The sequence below is a fragment of the Pelodiscus sinensis genome, chromosome 1 (genome assembly GCF_052426305.1).
Source record: "Pelodiscus sinensis isolate ZL-2025 chromosome 1, ASM5242630v1, whole genome shotgun sequence".
In the NCBI taxonomy this organism is placed as follows: domain Eukaryota; kingdom Metazoa; phylum Chordata; order Testudines; family Trionychidae; genus Pelodiscus; species Pelodiscus sinensis.
This window is the reverse complement of record NC_143052.1, coordinates 124,745,723-124,765,840: the sequence shown is the minus strand read 5'-3', so window position 1 is coordinate 124,765,840 and position 20,118 is coordinate 124,745,723. Positions and strand designations below refer to the sequence as shown.

General features: G+C 45.5%; 1 protein-coding gene across 3 annotated transcripts in view; it reads right to left on the bottom strand.

Annotated features, from left to right (window-relative positions):
* Positions 1-18,836, bottom strand: part of ARHGAP8 (Rho GTPase activating protein 8) — a 100,722-nt gene extending 81,886 nt beyond the window's left edge. The window contains exon 1 of one of the 3 annotated variants that reach the window (XM_075899780.2): positions 18,496-18,836. The gene's annotated coding sequence lies outside the window, so the exon portion shown is untranslated. Of the gene's footprint in view, positions 1-413; positions 569-18,495 lie in introns of those variants that run through there. The other 2 variants (XM_075899760.2, XM_089770181.1) reach the window with 2 other exon arrangements.
* Between the last annotated feature and the right edge of the window lie 1,282 nt (positions 18,837-20,118).

Here is a 20,118-nt window from a genome sequence, read left to right as displayed (position 1 = left end):
ACTGACCAGCGCTGACTACAGGAAGCCCGAGGCACAGTTGCTCTGCCCCGGGCTTCCTGGAATCAGCTGCTGATCAGTTTCAGCAGCAGCTGACTTGGGGTTCTTAAGTTGAATCTGTATGTAAGTCAGAACTGGCAGTCAGTTTCAGCAGCGGCTGAATCTGGACGCCAGTTCCGACTTACATACAGATTCAACTTAAGAACAAACATACAGTCCCTATCTTGTACGTAACCCGGGGACTGCCTGTACTGGCTTACATCACCTCTCTTCACAGACACCTGTATCTCCATTTACCAATTTCTTCTTTTTTTGGGGGGGGAAGAGGTGTCATCTCCCTTTCTATTTTTTCTCCTGATCATCTCTTTTATGTCGGGCAGTTGTTTAACATGTGGACATTCACATAAGTAACTTACCAGACAACAATGCATAGGACCAAAATCTCCAGTCCGCTAAAGTTACTTGTGGTATGATCTATTTGATGGAGAAATTCACTTGCACAGGGGAACTCTCCTGCCATAGAAAGCTGGTGATGCGGATCTGCTGCCTCCAGCTCCAGTCATTTCCTGACCTCTGGGTTTAAAACAGGGCACATGTGAGGAGCCTTGTATAGTGCGGCTGGTGCCTGATGGCACTTCATTCCACCATGTCAGTGGCAGAAATTAGAATAGCCCAGTGCTGTGCTAAATTCTGCCATGGCTGGGCAACCAAAGATATGTGAGCTGCAAGTCACTCTTTGTACCTGTAACGGGGTCTACCCTTCGCGCCTTGGTGGCTGAGGGGAGTCTTACAGTCTCTACTCACCTGTCTGCAGGCAAAGCAGTGTCCAGTAAGCGGACGGAGATCAGGCCTCTTCTTTTACCCCCCTCTCCTCCCGGGTGCAGTTTGCAGGGAGATTGGGGGAGACCCAGGCCCACCCACTCCTCTGGGTCCTGGCCCAGGGACCCTACAAATAGTAGTTACCAGCTGAGTTTCAAGTAATTAGTTGCTGTCAAGTCCCTGGGCCACTTCCCCAGGATGCTGTTCCTTCCAGCCCTTCTCTATGGCCTTGTGATCAAGTTCCCCTTGTCTAGGGTTGTCTTTGGCTAGCCTTCAGCTGTAGCACCTGGCTCTGACCAGGTATTATGCCCAGCTCCCACCTGGAGCTGTCCAGACTGCTGGTGTTCCCCAGTCAGCACTGAGGTCTGCCTGGGTTGAGCTCCAGTACGGAACTGATAGGCCCTGGCCTAGCAGCTCCTTTTATATCAGCCTGCTGCACCCTTATTGGCTGCAATGGAGGCTGCCACTCTGTTCTGCTCGGAGGACCTCTCTACTGCTCCGGTTGCTGGCCAGGCTGCTAAAAGGCCTCCAGCAGGGATATTGGGCTTTGTCCATGCCATCATAGTACCCATCAGTCTCCACTAGGTCCGAATGCAGCTCAGAGACAGTGGCAAATCAAGGACCCGTACAACCATAAGGTATCCATAGAAATCATGTCTATTTTACTAGTAGGGATGTAAAATCCCGATCAATCAGGTCAAATGTTGGTTAACTCACCTAAATGGGATCCCAAGTGAGGAACCACTTCAACTCAGCTGGAGCAGTCCCAGCCTGCAGCGCTCCTGTTCCCAGCCCCATGTAGGGCTGACTGCCGGCTCCTGACCCCAGCTGTCAGCCCCCCGGGGCGAGCTGCTGATTGGCAGCCCTGTGCAGGGGCCTGGCAGGACTTAACCAATCTTCTGTCTGTGGCAGGCCATAGGTGGGGCACTGCTCCCGGGGAACTGGTTGCAGTAAGTATCACTCAGTAATGTTACCCGTTCACATCCCTATTTACTAGTGACAGAAAAATTCACCCTCGCCTTACTGCAGTGGTCACCAATCAGTAGGATCAGGATCTACTGGTAGATCTTTGAGCCTCTGACAGGTGATCTTAACTGGTTTGCCAAGAGGCCATAAAGTGCCAGCACTTCAGCTGCCCCTCCCCACACTGCAGTGTACCTCCTGCCCTTTGCCTTGGAGTTGTCCCCTCAAGAGCCTCCTGCTTTCTGGGTAGGCAGGGGAGTGAGAGAAGGGGTGCTGATGTCAAGGTGCCCCCTCCCACTCTGTATCCTTTCTCCACAGAGCAGAGAGGGGGCACAACAGGGATGGACGTTGCTGGCTGCTTTTGGGAGTGGTGCAGGGCCAGGGTAGGGGTGAGCCTGCATTAGCCCCAGTGCACCACCACCCAGGAGCCATCTGAGGTAAACAATGCCCAGCTGGAGCCCACATCCCAAAACCCTTCCCCAGTCATGAACCTCCTCCTGTATCCCAAGCCCCTGCCCTAGCCCCGAGCACCCCTGTATCCAAACACCCTCCCAGAGCCTGCACCTAGAACCCCTCCTGCATCCCAACTGCCTGTCCCAGGCTCAACTCAGAGACCCTCCCACTCCAAATCCCGTAATCCAAGACCAGAGCCTACACCCCAACCCTCTGCCCCAGCCTGGTGAAAGTGAGGGAGGATGAGCGAGGGTGGGAGACGGTGCTTTGTTTGCGATGGTACTGCCCGGAACGGCGTACTGCCACCTATTTTCCCAGCCCACAAAAAGGGAATGGGATTTCCCCTGCACGTACTGGCACATGTTTTTCTCGGGCGGATTGGCTACTGACAGAAGCCTGCTCAGGACGCCCCCGGGGTTTTTCTTCAGGCACGGTTTTTTTTGTTTGGCTCAACAAGTTTTCCTTTTTAAAAAATTTTTTTGCTTAACAAGTGTTCCTTTTAAAAAAAAATTTCGCTTAACAAGTTTGCCCCAGAGTACTGGCACCTTTTTTCTTACAAAAAAAAGCACTGCACAACAGTATATACGAATATAACATAAGAACGGCCATACAGGGTGAGACCAAAAGTCCATCTAGCCCAATATCCTGTTTTCTGACAGTTGCCAAAGCTAGGAGCCCCCAGAGGGGAAGGACCAGAACAGTGACTAACAAAGACAGTAGTGGGCCTGCAAAGCTCATTAAGGGTATGCCTACAATACCGAGCTTTGTTGAGGAAACTAACGTTGACATGCAGAAGTTGCCAAAAAACAAAAGAAAGTCATCAAAGCGTGTTTACACTTGTTCACTCTGTTGACAGATTGTTTGCACTTTTAGACCCCCCCCCCCCCCCCCCCGTCAATAGCGGGAACAATATATTATGAGTATGTATCCTACAGTGCCTGGCAAAACCGTCTGTCACTAGGTATTGTGGGACCACAGAACAGAGTGTGGGGCATCTTGGGACCAAACCAAAAGTCCTGTCAGGCACTGCTTTGTTCAGGGGCTTCTGGAGTTTTTTCACACCCTTTTTCCAATTGCCATTCTCTGCTGTGCACTCCAGCATCTGCAAGAAAGAATGGAACCGGGTTTCTCTCACATGGTCTGTTAACTGTCACGAGGACCTCACAAATGGCAGTTGAGACCATACTGAAGCTACTGACAGAGGAAGACGACTTGGAGCAGCCTGACAGTGCATGATATGGACAGCGGCAACCTGTCATTGCATTTGGCAATCACAGAGCAGCTGTACAGGGTAGATCGTTGCTTCTGGGCTAGGGAAATCAGCACCAACTGGTGAGATTGCGTTGTTAAGCGATGCATGTTGGCTTACTGTGCTGCTTCACCAAGGACTTTAGGAACTCAGTCTGTTCCTTCATGACCCTGATCATGCGTTCTGTGGCCTGCAGGGCAAAGGCCTGGTTATCCTTGTGGTTCCTCAGTTCCCTTACCTAGCGCTGTTCCTGACATCCGCACTCAATTGAGAGTGATTTTGCACTTCACAAACCAAATCCTCCCTATTTTTCCAACGGCGCTTCCTTATCAGTTGCAAACTCTCAAAGGCACTGCACAGCGGGGCCGCCAGGGTCTCTGATAATTTACAGAAAATTTACAAGCACCTCTCCAAAACTTTGATAGTCTCTCTCTGCAGGATTCCACTGAGACCACAGCGAGCATCAACGTTCTGCTTGGCCCTATCGACAGGGATATATGCAGCTTCCATGCCTTCAGCATGAGTAGGTTAACATCGATTCCAACATTGTCACATTTCACTTACAAACCCCTTTTCCAACATTTCCACTCACTTTCCTGCTGACCCTTAAAGGAACACATCTCAATATGCACTTTAATCATGGTGAGCAAGGGGTGGCTGTGGTGGCAGCTGTGCACATGGACAAAAGAAAGTCCAAACGGGCTACAAAATTCTCTTTGTAGGAACATAGTTCTCCAGAGGCAGGTAACACCCTGGCAGATATCTCCTGCCCAGGGTAATCAGGGTAAACAAGATACAACTTCTCCAGGCTTATGGCTTTCACTCAGCTTTTTCACCCTGCTCCTTATCCAGCTCACCTATGTTCTGCTTTGGTTCCTGCACAAATGATTGATGAATGGTTTGGGCTAGCGTGTAATATTGGGGGAGGGGACAAAGTAGCACTGCCCATGGAATCCGCAGCAGAAAATTTACAAGTACCTCTCCAAAAGTTTCAAAAGTCTCTCTCTGCTGGATTTCACTGTGATCACGGCGAGCACCAACATCCTACTTGGCCATCTCAATTAGCTACACAGGGATACATGCAGCTCCTGAAACGCAGCCATTTTTCCATGCCCTCAGTCGATGAAGTGTCAGAACGACAGTTTGTTTCATGGGCTTTACGATGGGCTTGTCTCAGTTCTTTAATCTTTGCTTTGCAGTGAAGCGTGTCCTGCTCGTATCCTTTTTCACCCGAGGAGCAAGAAATGTGCCCGTATGTGTCCCAGGTCCTATGGGTAACTCACAGCTGGAGACAGACTCCTCTCCCCATACACTGATCAGATCCAACAGCTCCATGGAGGTTCAAGAGGGAGAGAGTTTAGTGCAATGGCTAGGCATGGACACCTGGGAAGACACCATGAGACCACTGCTGAACTAGCTCACAGTGGGTGCTCAGACCTGCAAGAAATGGGATTTACATTTCACAAGATTTGTGAGGGAGCGGGGAAGGTGGCTGATCACTTGGCTATAGGGCAGTGGAGTACAAACTCAGGGTACGTCTAGACTACAAGCCTCTTTCGAAAAAGGTTGTCTAGACAGCCACAAGAGTTTCGAAAAAGCAATCCTCTTTTTTGAAAGAGGGCACCCAGGCAATATGGATGCTCTCTTTTGAAAAAGACCTGTTTCCGTTCAAGAACCTTTCTCAAAATAGCGCTTTCGAAAAAAGGCATTCTTCCTGTTAAAAGTAGGTTTGCCAATTTAAAAAAAAAACGCCGTGTTCTTTCAATTTAATTTCGAAAGAACGCGATGGCAATCTAGATGCAGGTGAAGTTTTTTTGAAAAAAGGACACTTTTTAAAAAAAAACTCCGTAGTCTAGACACATCCTTAGAGTGGCTGGTTGGGAATTGTGGGACATTTCCTGTTAGGGACGTAAAACTCTGTTGAATTGGTTAACCAGTTAAACATAATGTTCAACTAGTTAACTGATTAAAGGGGGGCCAGGTAGGGTGGGGCAGGAGCTGCTCCAGCCTGGCTGGGCATGAGCAGACCCCCCCCTCTGCAGGTAGGGGGTGCTGCGACTGGGCTGTATCACCTCTGCCTGCGAGGTGCCCAGCCTGCGAGGTGCCCATACTGGCTGCTCTGGCCATTAAGGGTGAGGCTTACTGGTTAACCAGCTAACCATTTACATCACTAAATTCTGCAGGCCAGAATCAGTGACAAAATGCCTTGAACTGTCCACACTGCACGTTTTTTGACAACTCAAGGAAGGGAAAAGAAAAAAGCCTCTAATGGAGCTGGAAGATTTCTGTCAACAAAAACGACCATCTTTTGCAACAAAAGTTATGTTGCAGTGTGCATACTCACAGTTTTCACGAGAAAACACTTTTCCTCGGCAAAACTGGCCAGTGTAGACAAGCCCTTAACTTCACTATTGTGAGTAGTTCTATGATTTCATTAAGACAATTCACAGTAGCAAAGGTAAACAAGTGTATTAGTCTTGTTGAGATCAGGGCACATATGGGAACGCCAAATAAAATGATCAGAGCTGGGGAAAAATTCCTGAATTTCTAGTTTAAAAATGAATTTCTAATAAAAAAAAAAACCTTTCAAACAAAAATTGAATGCAAAATTTTCAGCAAAGAAGCTCATCAGAAACTTTGGTTTTGGCTGGTCAAAACTTTTCAACAATTGAAAAAATGGACAGAATTACAGAACTTTAATATTTTGCAAAACAACAGTAAAATTTAGAAAAAAGGAACCTAAATGGAACCAAAGTTTCCTCAGGTAGAGATTCCAGCCACTGGGAAAAGAGCACAGTCTCACTTTGTCACCATTGTTTAAAAATGAAAACTCTTAACTAAATTGTTTCTCACTAATGTTTTCACTAATGAAGAAAAAAATGGCCACTGAAAAATAGCCTGTCATCCAAAAATGTTTCACTGGAATCTAATTACAATGAGGCCCTCCACCCTTCACCCCTTCCATATTATTGGCCAGTTTCCTTGGAAACATATCAGCATCTAGGAAAATTAATTCCAGATAGACAACCAGATAGCACCAATTTTTTTTTAGTTGAAAGAAGAATCTACAGTTCCATGAGATTAAAAAAAAAAATACACACAACTAGTAGGGATGTTAAAATGCAATTACTTCCCTAATTGAATAGTCGATAGATTTTCTGTCGCTATTCTGTTAGTCGACAATGGTAAGCAGTTGTGGCGCTCAGTTTGGCTTGTGCCAATGCACTGTGTGTGTGAGGTGTGATGAATGAAAAGACACCTGCAAAGCAGGGCTGAGCTAGCAACTTCGCACACAGGTTTCCCTGGGCTTTACAAGGCAGAGCCGCAGCTGTGTGAGTGTGTGCATGATGAATGAAGACACCTGTGGAGCAGGGGCCAACCTAGTGACTTTGCATGCTGGCTTCCCTGGGCTTTATAATGCAGAGCCACAGCAGGGAGAAGCGTCTCATTGATAGTGCTAATCGATAAGCTCCTGCTTATTGATTAGTCGACTATATAACTAGATGCTAAAATTCCTATCAACAAGAGCTCTTTGACAGCAAGGAAGTGTATTGATAAAGTCTTTCTTGAAATGTCTCTGTTTTCATTTCACAAACTCTTTCACTTTCTGTAGAAAGAAAATCACTTTCTGTTTAAAAAACAATCTGTTCTTTCTGAAGCATAGATATCTGAGATGATCACAATTATTTTAATACACAAATTATACACTCGGGTCATGGCAGCTTTTCTTAGTACAATATCATAGGCTTTTTGGCTCCTTCATTTAGGGTTAAAGTCATCTCAACAGCTGGCAGTAGATTAAGGCTCCCCTGAAAAATTCTAGAAATAACTGCATTTTTTCTACTTAATTAGCCAGATTTTGTTTAGGGTTTTTTTTTTTCCAAACCAGGTATTGTTGATGGAACAAGATATCTCAGTAGACCTGTCATCTCTAGTTTATTGCTCAGAATCCAATCTGAGTCAACAGAGATCAGAAATCCAATGTCTTTATTAGACACCTGTTTTATTGGTCTAGATGACATAACTTCAAGCCAAGATCAATATTACCAAATCACCATCAAAAAACAGGAAAAACAAAAGCAATTTCAGATGAGAGGATAAATACAAGTTTAAATACCTTCTTGATGTTGGCATGATTATCTATCAGAGGTGTTTTTAACCAAGCAAATCCAAGTTTTTACTAGTTTGTACCAGTTTAACACATTTTCTACAGTGCAACCCTGTAGACCTGATCTAATTGGGACCAGGCCAGATCACATGATTAAAACTTTGGACAACCAGGACAGTGGGTTGGGCTCAGGCTTTCAGCCCCAGGCAATATGCTCTCTTGTATAGTCTTCCTTCTCACTCACATTTTCATCAAAGATTCTGCTATCTTTATAAATTTTGTCAAATTAAGTGTAAAAAATATAATAAGAAAAGCCAAAAAAGCAGCTTGAAGAACAGATAGCCAAAAACTCAAAAAGAAATAGTAAAATGTTTTGTAAGTACATCCGAAGCAGGAAGCTGGCTAAACAACCAGTGGGGCCCTTGGATGATCGAGTGCTCAAGGAGCACTCGATGATGAAGTCATTGCAGAGAAGCTAGATGAATTCTGTGCTTCTGTCTTCAGGGCTGAGGATATTGGGGAGATCCCCAAACCTGAGCCATTCTTTTTTAGGTGATAAATCTGAGGAATTGTTCCAAACTGAGTTGTCATTAGAAGAAGTTTTGGAACAAATTGATAAACTTAACAGTAACAAGTCACAAGGACCAGATGGCATTCACCCAAGAGTTCTGAAAGAACTCAAATGTGACATTGCGGAACTAACAAACTGTGGTTTGTAACCTATCCTTTAAATCAGCTTCTGTACCTAATGACTGGAAGATAGCTAACCTGACGCCAATATTTTAAAAGGGCTCTAGAGGTGATCCTGGCAATTACAGACTGGTAAGTCTGTCAGTACCGGGCAAATTAGTTGAAACCATAGTAAAGAATAAAATTGTCAGACACATAAATTAACATAATTTGTTGAGGGAAAGTCAACATGGTTTCTGTAAAGGGAAATCATGCCTTACTAATCTGCTAGAGTTATTTGAGGGGGTCAACAAATATGTGGACAACGGGGATCCAGTGGATGTAGTATACTTAGATTTCCAAAAAGTCTTTGACAAGGTCCCTCACCAAAGTAAGCTGTCATGGGATAAGAGGGAAGGTACATTCATGGACTGATTACTGGTTAAAAGACAGGAAACAAAGGGTAGGAATAAATGGTAAGTTTTCAGACTGGAGAGAGGAACTGGCCACTGTCAGTAGACAGGATACTAGGCTAGACGGACCTTTGGTCTGACCCAATATGTCCGTCCTTATGTTTTCTCAAAATAGCAATGAATTGAGCAAAGTAGTCTTCCATATTTGCTTATGTTGGAATATTCTGATTGAGTGACTATACTCATTGAGTTCAGTTGCACTCCAGTCAGCCAAATCAAGAGACAAAATACTACTAGCAAGACATTCATTCCATGCAGAAACTGAAACTTCTGAAATGGAAACTTCTGGAAATCTCCCTATTTTGTTTGCTAAACAAGTAGGTAATTTTCATTGCTAAACAAGGAAGAGGAACTCCTAAATACAGACATTTCAGTGTCCAAGATAGGCAACTCAATTACACACAGCTTCAGGTTGAGCTTCTTTTTTATTTTATTTACTTTAATTAAAATTTAAAAGACCATATCACTGTGAAACTATTACTAAATTGCTATATATTTTTTCTCTATTTTTCATAGGATATTCTAATTATAAACTGGTAATTACCAGCATGCAGCATCCGGTACCCAGTCCTAAAATAGCTTTTCCCAAGGAAATTGCCAACCCTTATGTGCAGTAAGGATGTTAAAATGAGGTTAATTAACTAGTGGATGGACTAGTCAATAGGCACTTCTGCATTCCTCCTTTGAAATGTACAAGAACCCCGGCTGGGGTTCTTGTATATTTCATAGGAGGAATGCGGAACTCTGCGTACAGCCCGGGGCCAGCGAAAAGTCCCACTGACTCCAGGCTGCATGCGGGTGCCTGCTTTGAAATGCACAAGGGTCTCCAGTGGGGGCTCTTGTGCATTTCAAAGCCAGGGAGACCAGGATCAGCGGGGGACTCCCCCAACTGCCCCCGGGCTCCACGTGGCACTTCAGGTTCTGGGGAAGTGCCGCGTGGAAACCCAAGATCAGCTGGAGAGTACCCAGCTGACCCCGGACTCCACTGCCTCTTTGAAGTACCCCTTCCCCCCCTCTTTTGCTGCCTCTATCTCAGAGGCAGCAAGGGGTGAGGGATCGACTAGTTGACTATTTTTTAACATCCCTAATGTGTAGAGACCCCATCTACAGACGAGACATGTTTGTGGGTTACTATGGGCTAGCTTCAGCACTTCGTTTGTAATGAAAGAGGTGCCAGGTCTCAAGCAATTATTTTTACATTCATAGCTGATGAGCAAGCTCAGAGTTGCTGGGGCTATGAACTGCTGAGCCTAGAGGTTCTAGGATTCATCCTGGAACAAATTAAGCACTAGTAAGACTATATTACTAGTTTTTGTGCAGCAGATAATGGCTTTCAGTTTCCAATGCTGTCATTCAGGTAACTTATCAGCGCTTTTTTTTTTTTTTTCAAGTATATTGCTACTGCATTGTGTTTTATTAAAAAAAGTCAAACATGATCATTCTGTGTTTGCTAAATTTCAGAATTATAGCTATTAAACAAAAAAGACATCTACATGTATTAATGAGTCCTCATTCTCAGCAGTGAATGGTATAAACAATGTCAGGAGCACATCTTTGGTATGCAGATCCATTTTAGATACATTATCTACAACTGAAATTTCTGAACTTGACCTGTCTGTTCAATGTCTTGGTGACTTTGGCTAATGGACTGAAGGGTCAGCTATCAGCATCACCTATACAAATCAAAAAGCGTGGGAAGGGTGGGTGCAAAATCATAATTACTTTTCTCATATCAAAAGGAATGTTTGGGAGAACAAACAACATTTTGTCTGTTTGCTTTTTAGACTCATTCAACACATTTGCTTGAATTAAGTAATGTTGCAATGGGCTGGAGATCAGAAGGCAGAGGTGTCATTGCCCAATGCCTAGCATCTCTTATTTTAAAGGCTAAATATTTCCTGAAAGCAAAATGTGCAATATTTCAAAACGACATTTTTCCAGATATGGAGTAATAGGATATAGTGAATAAATAGTTATTCTCATTTAATATGAAGTCGATGGTAACAGACCTCATTTTGAAGTCCAGGACCCTGACAAGGAGCAGTTACAATTACACGGAGCAGCAGAAATCAAAGGTATCCCTTTCCTATTGCATTCTAAGTTTATCACATTGCTTCATTAATAGAACTTTTTACAAAATCCTTGTTGAGACACTATACATAAAGAGTAATCTTGATTTGAGCTAGATTCTTGTCCATTGTATTATCCTAAACCAACTCCTTCTCAAGGGCTATTTTTCCTTCAAGTAACAAGAATTCAAATTTCGTTGTCTTGAGCTATTACTCCCTCCTCGTGGGAGTATGATTCAAATCCTGTCATAAGAGAATGGAGCTTTTACATCTTAGTTTCTAAGTGTTCGGAAAACTGTTAAGGTCTAAGAAGGGTAAAGTGGCAGAGTCATGAAAGACACAGGAAATGGGCAAATTTAGGATTAGTTTCAGAACAATGTGTGGGAAATGATCCAAGCAACTTTTGGATCCAAATTCAGATGCACATGGGGGCGCTAAGGAAGAAAGCTTATTTCTTCACATATATTTTCTTCGTAAATGTGATGTTTCGGGAAGACACGCTGTGTGTTACTTTGATATTTATGCAAGGCTTTGTATAGGGCTGTATTGGCAGCAGGAGAGTTTATTCTTTTTGCCTTGGTAACTGATTGAAGTCCAGTTGTGAGGCAGGATTGCTCGCTGGGAATATTGTCTGTGGGTATGTCTACACTACAACGTTAATTCGAACTTAGTTCGAATTAGTTAATTCGAACTAAGCTAATTCGAACTAACGGATCCAGACTAAAAAACTAGTTCGAATTAGCGTTTTGCTAATTCGAACTAGCATGTCCACATTAAGTGGACCCTGAACCGGGCTTAAGAATGGCCGGAAGCAGTGCCGGCAGGGCATCAGAGGAGGACTTACAGCATGGAGATGCTGTCTCAGGCTAGTCGAGGGCTGTGCTTAAAGGGTCCCGACCCCCACCCCGGACAGACAGTTCTCAGGGGTGCCCCGCTTGCAAAGCAGTCCTGGCTTGGATTGCCCGGAGTACCCACACTGGGCACATCACACCACTCAGACATCAGCCCGGCTGCACTTGCCGCAGGCTGCCATCTGGGGAGAGGGGGCAATTGGGGGGCTGCAGGAGAGCTTCCACCCCCAGAAGCCCGCAGAGCCAGCCCAGTCCTCCCCATCGGGGGCTCGTGCCCCATTCCTCCCTCACCTCCTTCCACTTATGCTTCCCTAGCCCCTCTTCTTGATGTACAAAATAAAGATAACGGGTTTTCCAAAATGGAATCTGTCTTTATTGAACAAAACTGGGGGAGACTGGGAAAAGGAGGTGGGAGAGGGTGGGAGAGGGGAGGGCAACTAAAATGATCAGGGGTTGGGAACAGGTCCCATATGAAGAGAGGCTAAAGAGACTGGGACTTTTCAGCTTAGAAAAGAGGAGACAGAGGGGGGACAGGATAGAGGTCTCTAAAAGCAGGAGTTGGGTGGAGAGGGTGCATACAGAAAAGTTCTTCATTGGTTCCCATAAAGAAGGACTAGAGGACACCAAAGGAAAGGAATGGGTAGCAGGCTTCAAACTAATAAGAGAAAGTTGTTCTTCACAAAGCAAAGAGTCAACCTGTGGAACTCCTTGCTGCAGGAGGCTGTGAAGGCTAGAACTAGAACAGAGTTTAAAGGGAAATGAGATCAAGTCATGGAGGTTGGGTCCATGGAGTGGTATTAGCCAGGGGGTGGGAGTGGTGTCCCTGCCCAAGGTTTGTGGAAGGCTGGAGAGGGATGGCACGAGACAAATGGCTTGGTCACTGTCTTCGGTCCATCCCCTCCAGGGTCCCTAGGGTTGGCCACTGTCGGCAGACAGGCTACTGGGCTAGATGGACCTTTGGTCTGACCCAGGACGGCCATTGTAAGCTCAGGGCTCAGGGTCGGGGGTCTCAGTGGACCCCCTTGATTCTCTTGCACACCTGCTCCTGGGTGGCCAGGCTGGCAGCTCTCCTGCCCTAGCCGGCCACTTTCCTGTGCCTAGTGCGGAGATCGTGGACGAGGTCCACGATGTCTGCACTAGCCCAGGCGTGTGCCCGCCTCTTGCAGTCCCAGGCAAGCTCCCGGGAGCTGCCAGCCTGGTCCCGGGAAGAGGGGGAGGGCTGGGGGGCATCGGGTGGGTGGCTCAATCCGTGCCAGGTGCAGGGTCTGCTGGCTGGGTGCTGGCAGGCTTGCACCTGGCACGGGCACCGTAGCCAGCCCATGCCCCTTTAAGGGGTCCGGGGCTGGGAGGGGAGGCAGACGAGTTTCCCTGGTGTTGGCCAGAGTGGCCACCAGGGAAACCTGGGGAGGGCTAGCCTCCCACTAGTTCGAATTAAGGGGCTATACACCCCTTAATTCGAACTAGCTAGTTCGAACTAGGCTTAATTTTCGTAAAATGAGGTTTTCCTAGTTCGAACTAAGCGCTCCGCTAGTTCGATTTAAATTCGAACTAGCGGAGCGCTAGTGTAGCGCCTATTAAAGTTAATTCGAACTAACATCTGTTAGTTCGAATTTACTTTGTAGTGTAGACATACCCTATGGAGATTCCTTGAAGAAAAGCACTAGTAACCACATGTATGTGGGTATAAAGAAAATACGTTACCAGTAGATTTTACCCAGATTCCTTATTACTGATTTCTTCTCCATACACACAGTTGAATGCAGAGGGCCAACAACATATGTGTGGTTTTTTTTAAGTCATTTCTTCAGTTGTCAGAAACAACAACGCTATCTGAGTGAAGATATTAAGTAAGCCTGAGCAAAATGAAAATTGTTTCCTTTCTGGGCACAAAAATCCCTATGTATCAGCTATTCCCAGTTCTAGAAGTATTGATGCAAAAGAACTATTTCTACCCATTACTAGCAAAAGGTTTTAGAAATGCTCTTTTAATGTCCGAAACAGTATTTTCTTAACATATATATTTATTCACCGTGCACAGTAAATTTACATGAATAAACCTGTCTAACCTGTAACCAGATAGAAAACTGTGCAACCTTGCTATATTGTTAGGAGAAAATAATCATAAGAACAGCCATACTGGGTCAGACCAAAGGTTCATCTTGCCCAGTATCCTGTATTCTGACAGTGGCCAATGCTAAATGCCCCAGAGGGAGTGAACACAACAGGTAATTATCATGTGATCTCTCTCCTGTCATCCATTTCCAGGGCTGTTGCTATACTTCCAAGGCGAAAATGCTGCGGGGAACATGGGGCCAGCAGGGGTTTCAAAGCAGCAGTGTCACATGGACTCGCTGTTTGCCCCGGGCTGCATGCGGCATTTCAGAGTGGCAGACCCTGGGCTCTACACAGCACCATCACTTTGAAACACTCCATGCAGCCTGGGCCAGCTTTGAATTACCCCTCCCCCCCCCCCCCCCCCCCCCACCAATCTGCTGCCTCTTTCTGAGAGAAGCAGCAAGTGTATGTGGGGGAAGTAACTAGTTGACTAGTGTGTCAACTATCCAATAAGCATTTGCTTATAGGAATAGTCGACTAGTCATTCACAACCCTAAAAATTATAAAAAAAAGAGTCTGCAATATCAGACACTGCAAGACCACTTTCTGAAGCAGTGTAGATATTTACTGACTAAACATTATTAGGTTATAATCATAATTAACATTAATGAGCAATAATATAAGGAATCTGCTTTCTACTAAACTAATAAAATGTAACAGGCAATAATGAGAAAGAATTATGTTGGGCTGAATTCATGCTGAACCAAAGATTCTGTCTCCAGGGATTAAACGCTTTGGATCTTAGACTTAAATATATTTTTTAAAGACCGAACTTTAATTAAATTAACTTGATAACTACTGGACAAAGTGTGGATACATCATGATCCCAGTTTTTTTAAATTGCAGAATTATTCAGTAGGGATTTCTCTGGCTAGATTAAATTAGGACTTTTTAAATAACTGAATATATATATGTAACATAACAGGGCATTTCAATTTACAATATCATCAACACACGGTTACAGTTCACCTAGCATATCATAAACCCCTCAGCTAAACCAAACAGAATCTGCAATTTCAAGCAAAGGAACACAGTTCCCAAATGCATTCTATGTCTGGTGACCACAGTGCCTGAGGTTTGATCAGTGTTCAACATCAACCCATACTACAGCTTACTGCATCTATCCACTGCATCATAATTCCCCTATTTCCATTTGTCTACTCGTGATAAATTCACCAAAACAGGGGTTTTTTTGGTCAGAAATACCGATCTTCCTATTTAAAGAAAAAAATATAAACCAAACTTTTTCCTCCCCATACATTTCTAAAACCATCATAATTTATTATTCAAGATGGAAGAATTTATATTGTAAGTCACCCTTGAATTTTAGCACTAGACCTAAACACAATGCAGCCCCGGGAGCCTCATATCTTCCTCTAATTCTCCTCACTCAGAAATTAAAAATGTAATTTTCTCTTGTGCAACTCTCTACACAGAGTCTAAGCCCCGATGCAGCTTTAAAATGATCGTGTATAAAATTTCTTCCTGTTACTGACACAGTGAAAATTATCCTAGTACTGTTTTGCTTAGATTATCTCCAAAATGTTCCGCTAGAAACACCACATTTGAATAAGAAGAGGCTTTTAATCATTTGTTTGTGGCTAGGATTTGTTGCAAGGAGGAGAAGAACACCGGAAGAAGCAGTGGAGAAGTTACAGAATAATATAATGCACATCATTTGGAAAGGTGGCTGGAGCTGAAGATCATGGGAGAACAACAGAAAAAATCAGATTTTTTGCTATGTTAATCTTCAAATGTTTAACATGTTTTTCATATAAAAACTAATGGTTAAATGTTTTCCATGTGGAGCAAGGAAGTCAGCTAGGAGGTGAGGGGTTGTTAGGAGAGGCACAGCCTTCCCTACTTGGCCCTCCATACAATTTCTGAATCTTGATGTGGCCCTCAGATAGGTATGTAAGATCCTGTTTAAATGTAATATTTAACTGCTTAAACAGGACCCTATGGGCAGGAGAGGAGGAAGCCTTCCATGGGCAGAGGGGTGGGACTGCTTCGGCCGGGCTAGAGCATCCCCAGCTCACTGCATGGTGGCCCAGCCAGGCTGAAGCAGCTCCCTCCCCCATGGGACAGAGGATTGCTCCAGCCCAGCCAGGCCACCAGTTAACCGGTAACCGTTAAGCATCACCCGGCAAGGTGGTTAATCACTGACATCCCTACCCTCAGGACAAAAAGTTTGCCCACTCTTGCTCCACAGGAAGGCCAACCACGTTCACCGTCGATTATCCATGTTACGAGCCCTGGCTGACTTTTGCATTATAGTCCCTGAAGCGTCAGCAGTGGGAGCGACCCAAAGCAGCAAATATGAAATACAGTCACACAGGTCAATATTCCTAACTTCAAACCCATGCATATGAATAGGATACTCATATCCAGTGAATCACAGCCTTTCCAATGATACCTTACATGAATTATCTTGCATGAAGCATAGCTCTGTTACGGCATATTCATATCATAAGCATATTTCATAAAGAATATGGGATGTTACATCAGAGTGCTCAGGTGTGCTGGAGGGGGTTTGGGTGTGGGAGGGTGCCTAACTTTCTAATAGCACAAAACTGAACACACCCCTATTCCACCCTACCCCTTCCTCAATACCTCACCCCCACACTCCCTGTCCCCTCCCTCTGTATTTTTCCCCATCCGCATTCACTCACTTATTTTCATTAAGCTGGGGCAAGGGGTTGGACTCCAGAGTGAGGCAAAAATGAGGGATTCTGAATGCAGAAGTGGAGTCCAGGTTGGGGCATAGGGTTGACGTACAGGCTCTGGCTGAGGATGAGAGGTTTGGTATGAGTCAGGAGTATGGGAAAGGGACTGGGCACCAGGTTGGGGGATGCAGGGTTTAGGTTGCAGGAGGAGGCTCTGAAATTATTAGTTCCCTGGCAGATTGCTGAACATGTCTGTCATGGCTGCTCATCCCCCTATCAGTTTCAGAAAAAGCACTTTAATTATAGCTCAACATTAAAATTTCTGGACATTAGCTACAGTAATTACTCATTTAACACATGCCCGCTTAAAACGTTTTCGCAATAGCACTTTTTTTTTTAGGGAATGTTTTACGAATAACAGGACCGTTCCCGAAATAACACGAAAATAATCAAGTGGCAGACTACTTTGCACAGCAGTATAAGTTGGTGAAAACAGTGGTAATATGCATGAGTAGATGAATACACGTGGTCACAGTGTTCCTCCACTCACTCAAGTGTTTATCTTTCTGTTTTAACACATCGCGGCAACTTGTGTTGCTAGTTATCTTGTATTGCTAGATAGCAAATGTTGACGACCTAGCACCAACAAAAAACTGACTTTGCCACCACCACCTGAAACGCAACCGCCACCTTTTCCATTATTTTGAATGGGAAAATTGTCCCTGCATAGCACGCTTTTACTTAGCACGAACATTTTCAGAAACGCATCTACAGTGTTAAATGAGGAATAACTGTACACAGCAGAGAAAATAATAAAAACCTAGCAGTAGCGAAGTCTCAGAGGGGTAGCCATGATAATCTGAAGAAGTGGGTTGTGCCCAGGAAAGCTCATGATACCACCTACATTTTTTCTTAGTCGCTAAGGTGCGCAGAACTACTCATTTTTTTAAGCAGTAGCTATTCTTTCTCACACACACACACACACACACACACACACACACACACACACACACACACACACACACAGAGAGAGAGAGAGAGCTTTAAAATATCTCTGGATATAGGAGTGCCCAGGATTCAAAACGCAGCACAAAAACAAGTATCTGTAAGAAATTATTAACAAAATGTGCTTGGATTAAATAAAATGAAGCATTTTATCTTTACTTCCCATCTTTCAAAAGGATGTAGCTTTGTTAGATTGCCTACGCCTTCTGGCCATAGGGAACTTTGATTGTTTGGTTGGCCAAGAGGCCTGACTTCAGATTTAAGAACACCGGACTTACCAATGGACCAACCAACCCATGCTTTATTTGGGACTGCAAATTCAATTAGTGGGAGGAGTTTAAAAAAAAACAAATACAAACTAGAACTGTGTAAAGCCTAAACTACTAGTCATAAAAAGAAAGTCGCATTTTTCTTCTGCAGAATAACGTTTGGAAGCCGCATTAAGTCAATGTTCAGTTGCAAACTTTTAAAAGCGCCACCCCAATGTGCTGTTCAGCGCACCGCACGCTGCAGAGGTGGGCACAACCTCCCTTCAGAGGCGTTTGGAACACCGGGCTGCTTCTGTACCCCCGAAACGCCGCCAGCAGCAGGGCTTGGGCAGACTACTGCCGGGTAATTGGCTCACTAGGGGCTGTTTTTCTAAGAGCCACGGGAGTGGAAAACTTCCTCCCAGGCGCAGGATTTCCAGCCCAGAAAGCACAAAGCACCTGCAGCCTGGAACAACAGCGCTCTCGCCCCGCCCTGCCCAGCAGCAGCTCTTAGAGACAATCAGGGCAAGTTTGTGCGACGTACGCGCCACGGTTGCGCTTTGCAAGCAGCAGGGGCTGCGCCAGTCCCTCCCTGTGGGAAGCCAGGAGGAAACAAATCCCCGGGAGCGCGAGCCGCCCCGATGGGGGGGGAGGGGGCTGCAAATCTGTGCAGCGTGCACTGTCCAGCTCCAGGCTGCTCGCGGGGCAGCGCCCAGCCCGCCTGTTGCGCGCTCCCGCCCTGGGCGCTGCGCGGTAATTCCAACCAGCCGCCTCCTTCCGCGCGCTGCGGAGCCCCGGCCCCGCACTCACCTCCAGCTCCCGCGCAGCCTGGGTCCCGCCAGGGGGGCTCGTCGGGGGAGCGGCGCCTACCTGCGGCGGGAGGAGGGGCACAGGGCGGGGAGGCTGGACTTGGCTGGGGGTGGGGAGAAGTGGCTGGCAGCGCGCAATGCTGCGTGCACACCCTCGCCCGCCTGACCTGCGCGGCCCAGCCTTAGAGCTGCCTTCCCGGCCAGCCCAGTCAACACAGAGCGGGAGGCAACCCCGGGTACGTCCAGCCCGGGCGCTTTCTCCCTCCTGTGGCTCTGCCCTGTGCGCCACGTGGGAGCGGCTGGAACTGGCGGGGATGGAGGCCAGTGAGCGTCCCCCCCCCTCCCTGCGGTGCCTCCCTCCCTTGTTTCGGAGGCAAGTAGCTGGAAGGCCCCTCTCCGCACCTGCGTGTGGCAATTGCTGCGGCTGGGCTCAGAAAGTGTCCACAGCCTGTCTCCGAGGTGGCGCCAGAGACACATTTAGCAGGGGAGGCAGTGTGCTCCAGGGGATAGGGCACTGCCTAGGAACCAGACACTTTGGGCTGTATTCCTCTGCTGGGTGGCCTTGAACAAATCACGCCTCCCTGTGCCTCAGTTGCTCCCCAAATGAAATAATAAGGAGATGGCTCTTCCCTGTGTGCTTTGAGATCCCGGTGGAAAGAGCTATAAAAAGGCAAGGGCTGTGTCTAGACTGGCCAGTTTTTCCAGAAAATTGGCCACTTTTCCGAAAAAACTTGCCAGCTGCCTACACTGGCCACTTGAATTTCCGCAAAAGCACTGACGATCTCATGTAAGATTGTCAGTGTTCTTGCGGAAATACTATGCTGCTCCCATTCGGGCAAAAGTCCTTTTGTGCAAAAGGGCCAGTGTAGACAGCTCAGCTTTGTTTTCCGCCAAAAAGCCCCAATCGTGAAAATGGCGATCGAGGCTTTTTTGTGGAAAAGCGCATCTAGATTGGCACGGATGCTTTTCCGCAAAAAGTGCTTTTGCGGAAAAGCGTCTGTGCCAATCTAGATGCTCTTTTCCGTTAAAACCATTTCTGGAAAATCATGCCAGTCTAGACATAGCCAAGGTGTTATAATTTCCCAGTCCAGTGGTGGATCTACTGACTCATTTTTCTCTTTTAGTGTGGAAGGAGCTGAAATTGACTTATTAAAACTCCACTATCTCCTCTACAGTGATAAAGGACTGTACAGGCCCCAGTTATCATACTGTTATCCCTGGGTGTAATACAGCTCAAAGTATTGTAGAGTAGCAGGTGATGCCCATCATTGACAGGGCAAAGTCATTTTGTCTAGATTACACTTATAGGAAAGTTCAAGAAATGAAATATATATAATATAATTTTTGATTAATGTGCTTGCAAAAGGGAAATGAAAGAACAGTTTTAAATTTGTAGGATTTCAACTTCAAACATTATTCATTGTATTGAATAATTACCATGCATAGTAAATTTGAATAATTACCATACATAGTGAATTTGTAAAACCTCCATTACTCTTTCAGTAACTAATTTGAATGTAGTGCTTTGTAACAGTAAACATTATTTTTGCACTAAAATGATGATAGTTGAATAGGTGACTTGATTTTAATTTTGTTAGCCAATATTTTTATGAACTATCATAAT